Below are 11257 nucleotides of genomic sequence, written 5' to 3' on the forward strand. Positions count from 1 at the left end.
CCCATGGAGATGACTCAGCCAATAAAGTACTCACCTTACAAGAATGAGTTCAGTTCCCCAGTGCCCTGTAAGAAGAGATCTGGGTGCAGCCACCATGGTACTTGTAATCCCAGCAGTGATAGGATGCAGGCAGGCAGATGCCTGAATGCTCACAGACTAGCTCACATGGTCTACATGGCAAAGTTCTAGGACATAGAGACCCTGCAACAAAGAAAACATAAAAAGTATCCAAGGAGTGACACCCAAAGTTGTACTATGATCTACATACATGCATACACACATACATACATACATACATACATACATACATACATACATACATACATACAAAATTATTCTGTGATCTATATACATACATGTATACATACACACATAAATATAAAGTTGTCCTATTATATACATACATACATACATCATACATACATGATGCCCATATAAGTTGACATGCATTCCTTCATCTACCTACCTAACTGCTCCATGTTCTACCCCTCACTCCACACAAAAGTACCACACACAAGTTTTCATAGGTATGTTATATAGTCAGGTCTAAGTTGATCAACATGACACAATCATTCTACAAGGTATACACTGATTAAAACACTGCATTATACCTTGTAAATATACAGAATTGTTATTTTTATCTATGGATAAAAAAACTTAAATATTGTTTTAGTGACTTTGAAATTGTACAATGCCATCCGGGGATCCATCCCATCATCAGCCACCAAACCCAGACACTATAACACATGCCAGCAAGATTCTTCTGAAGGGACCCTGATATAGCAGCCTCTTGTGAGGCTATGCCAGTGCCTGGCAAACACAGAAGTGGATGCTCACAGTCAGCTATTGGATGGAACACAGGGCCNCCAATGGAGGAGCTAGAGAAAGTACCCAAGGAGCTGAAGGGGGCTGCAACCCTGTAGGTGGAACAACAATATGAACTAACCCCCTGAGCTCGTGTCTCTAGCTGCCTATGCAGCAGAAGATGGCCTAATCAGCCATCATTGGGAAGAGAGGCCCCTTGGTCTTGCAAACTTTATATGACCCAGCACAGGGGAAGGCCAGGACCAAGAAGTGGGAGTGGGTGGGTAGGGGACCAGGGGTGGGGGGAGGGTATAGGGAACTTTTGGGATAGCATTTGAAATGTAAATAAAGAAAATATCTAATTAAAAAAAAACAAACTGTTAAAAAAAGAAATTGTACAATACATAATTTCAAAACGTATACATATATATATATATATATATATATATATATATATATGTATATGTGTGTGTGTGTTTTCTATAGATAAACATTTTTTGAATAGAGGATAAAAAGAAGTGTATTTTGTATTTCATGATGGGAAAGTTAAAGATGTGTTGTGGGAATAGAGGGGGATAATGACAAACAACTGAACCCCTTGTGTATCTAAGTTGCTATATTTAAACAACTAGGGACCTTGTATGTAGAAACGGGGAATTTTCTTTGTAGTTTTCCTCAAATATAAAAGTCCTCCAAAATTAAAAAATGTATCTAGTGAAGGAATAAACAAATCAAAATTAAACAAGAATACAGGTATAGCTATCAATCTGAGACTAAGGATGGAAACAGAGCACATATTATACAGTGGCAGCCAAAAGGTAAAGGAGCAGAGTACATGATTACAAGTTTGGACAGAGAGCTTGTTTACAAATGGATGGACAGATGGACAGATGGATTGATGGATGGACAGATGAATTATTCACAGCACTTTATAAGGGTTAAAGGTTGTCAACAGCACTAGAACTACAGACTTCAGTAAATGACAGTTTTCCTAGCTTGCCTCTCTGTTGCTGTGATAAGACACCAGACACTAGTCAAAGAAACTTAGGGGAGAAAAGAATTTATTTCCTTATCACTTACCATCCACCAGCAGAGGAGCTCAAGGCAGGAACCTAGAAACAGGAACTGAAGCAGAGAGTGTAGAGGAACATGGCTTCCTGGCTTGCGCTTCTTGCATTGCTCAGGTTGCTTTCTTATACAACCCAGGACTAACTAACTTCCCAGGGATTGTTCTGCCCTCTGCAGGATGGGCCTTCCCACACCAATCACAAATTAAGAAAATATCCCTCAGATGGGGGAATCCCTCTTCTCACCAATGTGTCAAGTTAACATAACTAAGGACTGTAACAGCCATTCATTCCGATATTCTCTCTTAAAGGTAAGGACACTCCTCACATGGTGTTCCTTGTAACTGTGGTGGCCAGAGATGTGTTGGTCAAATCACCATAAGACACTTTTGAGATTCTATCTGAACACAGCAAACTAGAATTTGAATTGCAAATCCTGGCCAGGCTGTCTCTGGCTCTTCATTGCATAGGCACCAGTGACTGTTCAGGTTCTTCTCCCTTCCCATAACTCATTTCACTGTCCTTGAGAATGGAGAGGATCACCAAAGCTGGGAAGCCCTCCAGGCTCATTTCAGAGAGAATATTCCACAGAGTTTGAAGGCATGGGATCTGGTCCAATGCTGGAAGTTTTCTCTAAGTCTGCATTCCAAAAGCTCAGACAGGGAGATGGAAATCTAGAGGGGAGGAGTTACCTCAGGTGGGCTTCTCTTCAGGCTGTAGTGATGGCTTTGTCTGAACTAATTGCCTCTCTTCCCTGCTAACAAGAATTTAGTCAATAGTCAACTGGCTGAGCTGCGTTGCTAAGATGAAGCGGAAAGGCTCTGCTTCTATGCAATTGTAGCCTCTTGTTCTTGTGGCTGTATCAGGCACTAAATGTCATTGTATAAGAAGGACCAGCCTTCGCATCCCATCAAAGTCTTTGCTGATATGTGGAGTGCAGAATGAAATGGGACAGAAAAAAACACAAAAGAGGATACAACCTTATTTTGTTGTAGGAATTTTTCTACCTAGTTTGCTGGAAGAGCTATTGGATGTTCATTTATTTTATCTCATGTCTTTCTGATGACACAGCAGGTAAATGATGAGGAGAAAACATAGAAATGGTAATTAACAATTGAAAGAGCTAAATGGTGGTAATGGTATGGGGGTATGTGTGTATATGTGTGTGTGGGGGGGTGTACATGTGCATGTCTGTGTCTGTATCTTTCTTTCTGTATCCCTTATGTGCCCTTGGAACAAGGGATAAATAAGCCGAATTTTTACATTATAGAAAGTATGTCATAGGCTGTCTAGATACTTTTAAATTTCATTGTACATTTAGAAGTTTGGATAACTCATAGAGGAATCCAGGGCTTCTAGCTCTTAGAAATTAGATTAAAGGAAAGAGATAAAAAGCTTTAACAAATTAAAAAATTATGAAAATGTTGGTTTTACTATAAATGTAAACAATCTCATCATTCTCTGTGTGCATCTCAGTGTGGACATTTGTGTGAATTCATCATGGCCACATGCCAAAAAAAACAAGCTTAAATAATTTCAAGTGGAATGATACATATGTCTCAATTGCATAAATATAATGAGTAAGGGTTAAAAAATTCACCATACTGATTTTTAAAATAGTTTTGGGATTTTTCCATTTTACTCACTGAAACATTTTCATTATTTCAAGGCAAACGTCTTGGCAGCCATCAGATTAGGAAACAAAGACTACCCGTGTATTTATTTCATAGATGGACTACCGATACAGATGAGACTATTAAAACCGTGTTATAGAAATGTGACCAGGTAAGATGAAAGGATGGACTATCCAGAGACTACCCCATCCAGGAATCCATCCCATCATCAGCTACCAAACCCAGATACTAATGCACATGCCAGCAAGATTCTACTGAAGGGACCCTGATATAGCAGCCTCTTGTGAGGCTATGCCAGTGCCTGGCAAACACAGAAGTGGATGCTCACAGTCAGCTATTGGATGGAACACAGGGCCCCCAATGGAGGAGCTAGAGAAAGTACCCAAGGAGTTGTAGGGGGCTGCAACCCTGAAGGTGCAACAACAATATGAACTAACCAGTACCCCCTGAGCTTGTGTCTCTAGCTGCATATGTAGCTGAAGATGTCCTAATTGGCCATCATTGGGAAGAGAGGCCCCTTGGTCTTGTAAACTTTATATGACCCAGCACAGGGGAAGGCCAGGGCTAAGTAGTGGGAGTGGGTGGGTAGGGGAGCAGGGGCGGGGAGGTATAGGGAACTTTTGGGATAGCATTTGAAATGTAAATAAAGAAAATAATAATAAATTAATTAATTAATTAAAAAAAAAAGAAATGTGAGCAGGGAGGATTTTAAAATTGGATTTAAATACATCTATAAGTGAAGTGTTCCTTTAATGAAAATGAGTGATCCTTGCAGGTCAAGCTGACTTAGTCTTCCAAATAACTGAATGATACTGCAACTACCAACCAAATCATTTATTATTAGCTTGCAAATTGTAGGTTTAAGATCTTCAGTGCCCCTTTGACTGCTACTCTCAGGCTGTAGAATATTTTTCTTAAGGCCACAAATGAGAAAAAAAAAATCTCTGAATTTTTAGTACATATAGGATGAGATCAATACAATTACCAAAGAACTGAGTATTTATAATAGCCTCTTCAACAAAGACTAAGAATTGACTGATTAATAAAATGTGGCAATCTAGATATTTTTGGTCTGGCTATTTTATTCTTGTAGAATTTCACTTAATGAATTTGGATCCTATCTTCCCACCTTTATCCTCTCTTATCCCCTTCTACCTTCAAAAAAGTCTTCTTCTATCTTATTCTTATGTATCCCTCCCCCATCTCTGTGTATATATGTGTGTTGGTGTGTGCTCCACTGCATTTATTTAGGATTACCTGTCCATATGAGCATAGCGCGGGAGGTTATTGTCTTTAGCAAGGGCAACTTAAAAGTGGTTACACCACTGAGCAATTATGACTCCCCTCCCTCATCAACCATTAACCTTATAGAGGAATGGTAAGACCTATTCAAAATGGAATATTGAGAGTCCCAGTCTCATGCAGGTCTTGTACAGGTACACTGATGCTGTGAATTCGTGAACACAACACCCTCCCCTTTAGAAGACAGTGCTTCGCCGGGCGTGGTGGCGCATGCCTTTAATCCCAGCACTGGGGAGGCAGAGGCAGGTGGATTTTTGAGTTTGAGGCTAGCCTGGTCTACAAAGTGAGTTCCAGGACAGCCAGGACTATACAGAGAAAACCCTGTCTTGAAAAACAAAACAAACAAACAAACAAACAAACAAAGACAGTGCTTCACAGCACTCCCACCTAGCCTCTGGCTCTGATGTTCACTTTGCCCCCTCATCTGAAGTAGGTATTTATTACAGATATCACCTTTAGAGCTGAGCATCTGACTTGTTCTCAGCACACTAACCAGTTGTGGGTTTTTGCATTATCTGCTGCCCGACGCAAACAGAGGTTTCTCTGACTAAAGCTGAGAGCAGAACTATTCTATGAGATAAACAAATATTAAGAAAGCAATTTAACATCAATTTTATTTACCAAAACAATAATAGATCCCTCTGGAGCATGGGATTCAACCAGGTATAAAGTACCCCATATAAATTTCTCTTGTGGAATAGGCTTGAAATGTAGACAGAAAGTGGTTGGTAACCCCATAACAATGATACCACTGTTGCACAAATGGATACGCCATGTCTATCATGTTGATGTTGTAGTTGACAGGGTTCATAGCTGTTGGTGACCCTCCTCCCCAAGCAGCCGGATTTAACATTGTGAAATCTATCCAGTCTTGAGGATGTGTCCAGCGCAGTTACAAGTGTATAATGTCTTCCACAACAGTATTTTATAGTCTGGATCTGGTTGGGTACAGTAGCCTGTACAATCTCAGATTTTAGTAAAAAGGGGTTTAGTTGGCAAATGTAAAATATTCCAAAACAAGTCATAGAAATAAACATTTGTAATTGCTCTCAAGCTAGAAACTTACATAAGTAACTCAAAACTATTACTTCTCAGAAAGGGACAGTAAGTCCATCAAAGAGTTTTATTCTGGGTTATGAGCAGATACATGTGCTCTCACACGAAGAGCTATTAGGAAATTATAAGGTAAAAGAACAAATTTTCAGTTCCTCCTTTGGGCAGAACACTGGTCATCATGAGGATAGAGAGAGAGAGAGGCAGACCCCAAAATGAGTCATGCAGGGACAAAGCATCCGCAGCTGGGAGGGCTCAATGGGTCACCATGATCTGGGCACAGGACCAGAAATATTTCATAGGCCAGGGCCACTTCCTGACAAGACTTCCAAAAGCAGACTGGTTTTCTCCAAGGCTGACACAGAGAGACAAGAGAGTCCACCAAGGGCTTCTTCATCTCTGGCCTCTCTCTCATTAGTATTTTTTTATCACAATTTAGGTGTCATTAGGAGTTATTTTTTTTTTGTTAAGACCAAGATATACAAAGTCCATTACTTCATCCGCCCTCACCAAAACCCTTTCAGGACCCCACAGATATGGAAAGCCTTGTTGTAGTTGTTGGTGTTGTTGTTGCTGCCATTGCTGGTGGTGGTGGTGGTGGTGATGGTAAGTTTTCTTGACTGTGAGACAAGTGCTGGATAGGAAGTATTGGCAGCATTTTCTAAGAGCCATCTTGGATATCACTTCTCCAAAGGGTTACTGACAAACTGGTCAACATTTCAGCAGCCTGGAGTCCAGCCTCAAGTCTTGGATGGCAAGGCAGAATTTTTGGCATAATTGCTCAGTTATCAATTAAATTTCAATCAATTAGATGTGCCCTTTCCCAGGCTAGGGATATAGTTTGTTGACTATTGCTCCCACTCCCCTCGTACTTATACATTTTTACATATAAGTGAAAGTGCTCGAAAACTGAAGGAAGGTGAGCACCCCTACAGCTTGGGCCATTATGACAGAATACTGTAGCACCTCAGGGCCAAGCTGCTTACACAGAAGAGGCGCGGTTCTCACAGTAGGTCTGTGTGTTGGGTGGTAGCAAGACCAGAACCTGGTGAGTGTCCTCTGTTGGTGGTTGTCTTCTGCCTGAGTCTTCACATAGGAGACAAAAGAGAGAGAAAGAAAGCTCTCTTTGTCCCTTCTTACAGGTGAAATAATCCAATCACGAATGCTCTAAGCTCAGAGTCTAATTACCTCCCAAAGGCCCCATTTCCTAATAATATCCCAACTGAACAAAAGGTTTCGCAGATGAATGGGACTCACAGGGGCCCTACCACTTACCAATGATCTATTGACAATGAAAATTTATGGGATGATGGGGTCGGGGTGGAGGGAGCATAACCTCTACTTGTAAATCAAGATGAGCTGGGCTAGGATTTCCTGGTTAGTTCCAAACTCGGAGTGGCACAGATGATCCTAAACTGTAAGGAATACTAAACAAAATTGAAACAGGAAATAGGACAAAGAGTTTTGTAAGGGGGTGGGGTTAATAAGAGTGGGAAGAACAATGGGGTGGAGAATGACCAGAATATACAGTTTATATAGATGAAATTGTGAAAGAATAACGTTTACTAACTTAAAAAGAATTATATGAATGGAAACATCGACTTAACAGCATATGAGTGAACTAGATCTTCCTGCCTGGATGATACAGACTCGGAACACAAAGGTCAGTTTTCAAATAGAGGTTAGCACAGAGCACAGAGGTACTGTTTTTAATTCAGCCAGCCATCGAGAGACAGCAATAAGAATGTGATGTAAAACAGAGCCTACACGATGTGACTATGAAACTTCAAAAATATGACATAGAAGATTCTAAGAAGAGCTTCGTTTAAATCATCTATACATTCCTATCCATAGGAGAGAGAAAAGTTTGCCAAGTTCTAGCAGCAATGTCAGTTGGGCGTCCCAGGTGATTCACTCCTGTTGGCAGGACTGAGAGTGATAATTTGTGGCTCCATCCAACCAATGAATGTTTATTGGAAACCAATTTCATAGTAGATAAAATTCCCTACCACCATGAAGTGAAGGTTAAGAGGTAGCAAACAAGGACCACAGAAGTAAGTTTTAATTTGTTAGAGGCTGACACACATTAAATAAAGTGCAGAATAATGGCTAATGGTGAGTCCTTTGCTGACCCAAAAGCATTCAGCCACAGGTGCTCAGTGCATGTGTGTCTATAGTCTCTATAGTCACACGCGGACCTTGTCAAAGACTGGCTGAATGAAGCTGACCTCAGCTAAGGTAATGGGGCAATTGTCCTTGCTGACATTCATCTCAATCTCATATATGCTGGTCTGACCTTCAGAGCCTTAGAAAAGATTAGGAGAAGATATGGAAACAGCCAAGGCCTCTTGACCCCTTGGCCTACGCCCAGAACATTGTTGCTTTCCCCTCAGTCAAGTGCCCAGTGAACATGAGTATATGTTAACTTCAGCATCACTAGGATGAACTAAGTTATATAATCAACTTGAATGACAGATGTATTTGGGCTTATACTTTCATACCATGGTTGTTTGGCTCTGGGACGCGGGCAGGATTTCACAGCAACAGGGGCATGTGGGAAAGGTTTCTCACCTCACAGAATGCAGAAACCAGAGAAAGCAGAAGAGTCACTGAGTGCTACGTGTAACCTTGAAATGCATGTCCCTAGTGATGGCCTTTCTCCAACTAAGCCTACCTCCTAAACTCCACCTGGAAACTTCTAAAAGAGCACCACCAGATGGGGATCGACATGTGAGCCTGTGAGGGGACAGGAAAAGACCAGGCAGGTGATTCCACCCACTTTGGGAAAGACCTGAAGAATCACAAAAGATGATTCAGGGTCAAGATATATCTATCTTGGTGTGGATGCAACTTTAGAGAATAGTACTCAGTTGACCAATTTTTTTTCTAAATAACACACATTTATGGAGGTAAAATATCTGAATATAGAAATACACCAAGTGAAAAGCCCGGGATGCAATATGGTGGTAACTAGAGGAAACAGTGAAAAATGTGATTCCAGATCTCTACAGCATAACCAATGGGAGGGGGTGCAAATCTTATAAGGATTTGCAACTTATTGAAAGTCCTATTTACTCTGAGAAGTCAGTTAGGGATCATGGGGTGAAACATAACCACTAGGTATTTAAGCAGCTTCTCACCATAAGGAAAATGTTGGTTGGTTAATAGCTGCAGAGAAATACAAACTTACAGTCAATGAGAGAAACTGAAAAGATGTATGTGCACAATTACATATGCACTACATATAAACTATGTGTATAGCTCCTTCTGATACATTCTAATGATGAATCCATAACTTTTCAAGGTAGAGAGACATAAGATCATCTTAGTCTGAACTTAAAAGTGATGTAATTTCTGTACCAATATATGAAACCCCAAACAAAAAATAAATTAAAATTCCCTCAAATAAAAAAAAAATTTCCATACCTTATGTACAGGGGTAGTTGACCAACATATAATGGACTCCAGTGTGTGTGAAACTCAAGAAGAAGGAAGACCAAAGTGTGGATACTTCATTCCTTCTTAGAAGGGGGAAATAAAATACCCATGGAAGGAGTTACAGAAACTAAGTGTGAAGCAGAGACTGAAGAAATGACCATGAAGAGACTGCCCCATCTTGAGATCCATCCCATAAACAACCACCAAAACCAGACACTGTTGTGGATGCCAACAAGAGCTTGCTGACAGGAACCTGATATAGTTGTCTCCTGAGAGGCTCTGCCAGTGCCTGACAAATATAGAAGTGTCTGCTCACAGCTATCCATTGGACAGAGCCCAGTGAAGGAGCTAGAGAATGTACTCAATGAGTTGAAGAGATTTGCAGCCCCATAGGAGGAACAACAATATGAACTAACCAGTACCCCAAGAGGTCCCTGGGACTAAATCACCAATCAAAGAAAACACATGGAGGGACTCTAGCTGCATATGTAGCAGAAGATGGCCTAGTTGGTCATCAATAGGAAGAGAGGGCCTTGGTCCTGTGAAGGTTATGGGACCCAATATAGGGGACTGCCAGGGACAAGAAGAGGGAGTGGGTGGGTTGGGGAGCAGGGGGAGGGGGAAAGGAATAGGGGATTTTCAGAGGGGAAACTAGGAAAAGGGATAACATTTGAAATGTAAATAAATAAAATATCTAATAAAAATATATAAAATAAATAAATGGACTCGTGTGTGTGTGTGTGTGTGTGTGTGTGTGTGTGTAAAATCTATCTGATTACAGTTTGATGTTTTGTTTTCTTTGGGGGTATGGTTTTAGTTTGTTTCCTTGGTTTTGGGGGTTATCGTTGTAGTGGGTTGTTTGGTTTATGAGGAAACTTCAAGTTGGGTGGGTAGGGACCAGGGGAGAATTTTGAAGAAAATGAAGAATGGGAAGAATATGGTCAAAATATATTTAAATTTAAAATTGTTTTAAATAATAAAAATATATTATAGGTAATATAATCATTAAAAATCTGCCATAAATAAGGAGTTAAAGGAAGTCAGAAAGTATCTAAGTTAAAAAACAAAAAGCAATGTCATCCATATATATAATATATATATAACTAAATACAATATATAGCATAAAAGAAAGTGAACTTGGCAAAAGTAAATATGATAATTAATAACATCAGCAATAGTAAGTACCTGTACTAATTTTCAATCAGAATGCCAAATTTTAAGAAAAAAATCTTGACTAAACTTAAATGAATGCAAATACATATAAGGTACTTTATCAGGACCAGTATTATGAATAAATAGTTCTTCTAGAGATAAATTTAATAAAATAACACTGAAATGCTTTAGGCATTCTTTCAGAAACTAGAATCGTTAACTGGTTCACTTGATGAAACACAAACATTAGGCAGGGAAACTGCCTCTGCAGTTATTAAATATAAGAAAAATCTTATGGAATTTATTGCATAAAAACTGGATGGATTAATGGAATAAAACAGAACATTCAGAATCAATTTTATTTCATACCCATAATACATAATATCTCAAGGGTTATATCTCAAGTCCTATAGTAAAAAACAAACTTCTTAGTAAGTGATATAGCAATAATGTGATAATCCAATTGGAAAACTATAAATATAGTGTGGGCCCCTTTCAATAAAGTAGCTTCCCAAAGTATCAAGATTATGCTATAAACGTCATACTATACTACTGAAAGCTAACATAGGTAATTTCTTCTATTATCTCTGTTATGCTTGGAGAATATGTTCCCAAAGTATCCATGTGTTAAAGGCATGGTCACCAAAGTGGTACTATTGGTAGGTGGTGGAACTTTTAGTAGGTGGTGCCTTATGGGGCACAGTTATCTCATTGTCCATGTACCCTTTCAATGATTAGGAACTATTGCCCATTTTCTCTCTCTCTCTCTCTCTCTCTCTCTCTCTCTCTCTCTCTCTCTCTCTCTCT

At 39.7% G+C, this 11257-nt stretch overlaps 1 protein-coding gene across 1 annotated transcript in view; it reads left to right on the forward strand.

Annotated features, from left to right (window-relative positions):
* The first annotated feature begins 2470 nt into the window (after window positions 1-2470).
* Oprm1 (opioid receptor mu 1) overlaps window positions 2471-11257 on the forward strand; it is an 81930-nt gene continuing 73143 nt past the window's right edge. Inside the window, exon 1 of the mRNA XM_021220893.2 lies at window positions 2471-2568. The gene's annotated coding sequence lies outside the window, so the exon portion shown is untranslated. The remainder of the gene's footprint in view (window positions 2569-11257) is intronic.

Source organism: Mus pahari, chromosome 21 (genome assembly GCF_900095145.1).
Source record: "Mus pahari chromosome 21, PAHARI_EIJ_v1.1, whole genome shotgun sequence".
In the NCBI taxonomy this organism is placed as follows: Eukaryota; Metazoa; Chordata; class Mammalia; order Rodentia; family Muridae; genus Mus; species Mus pahari.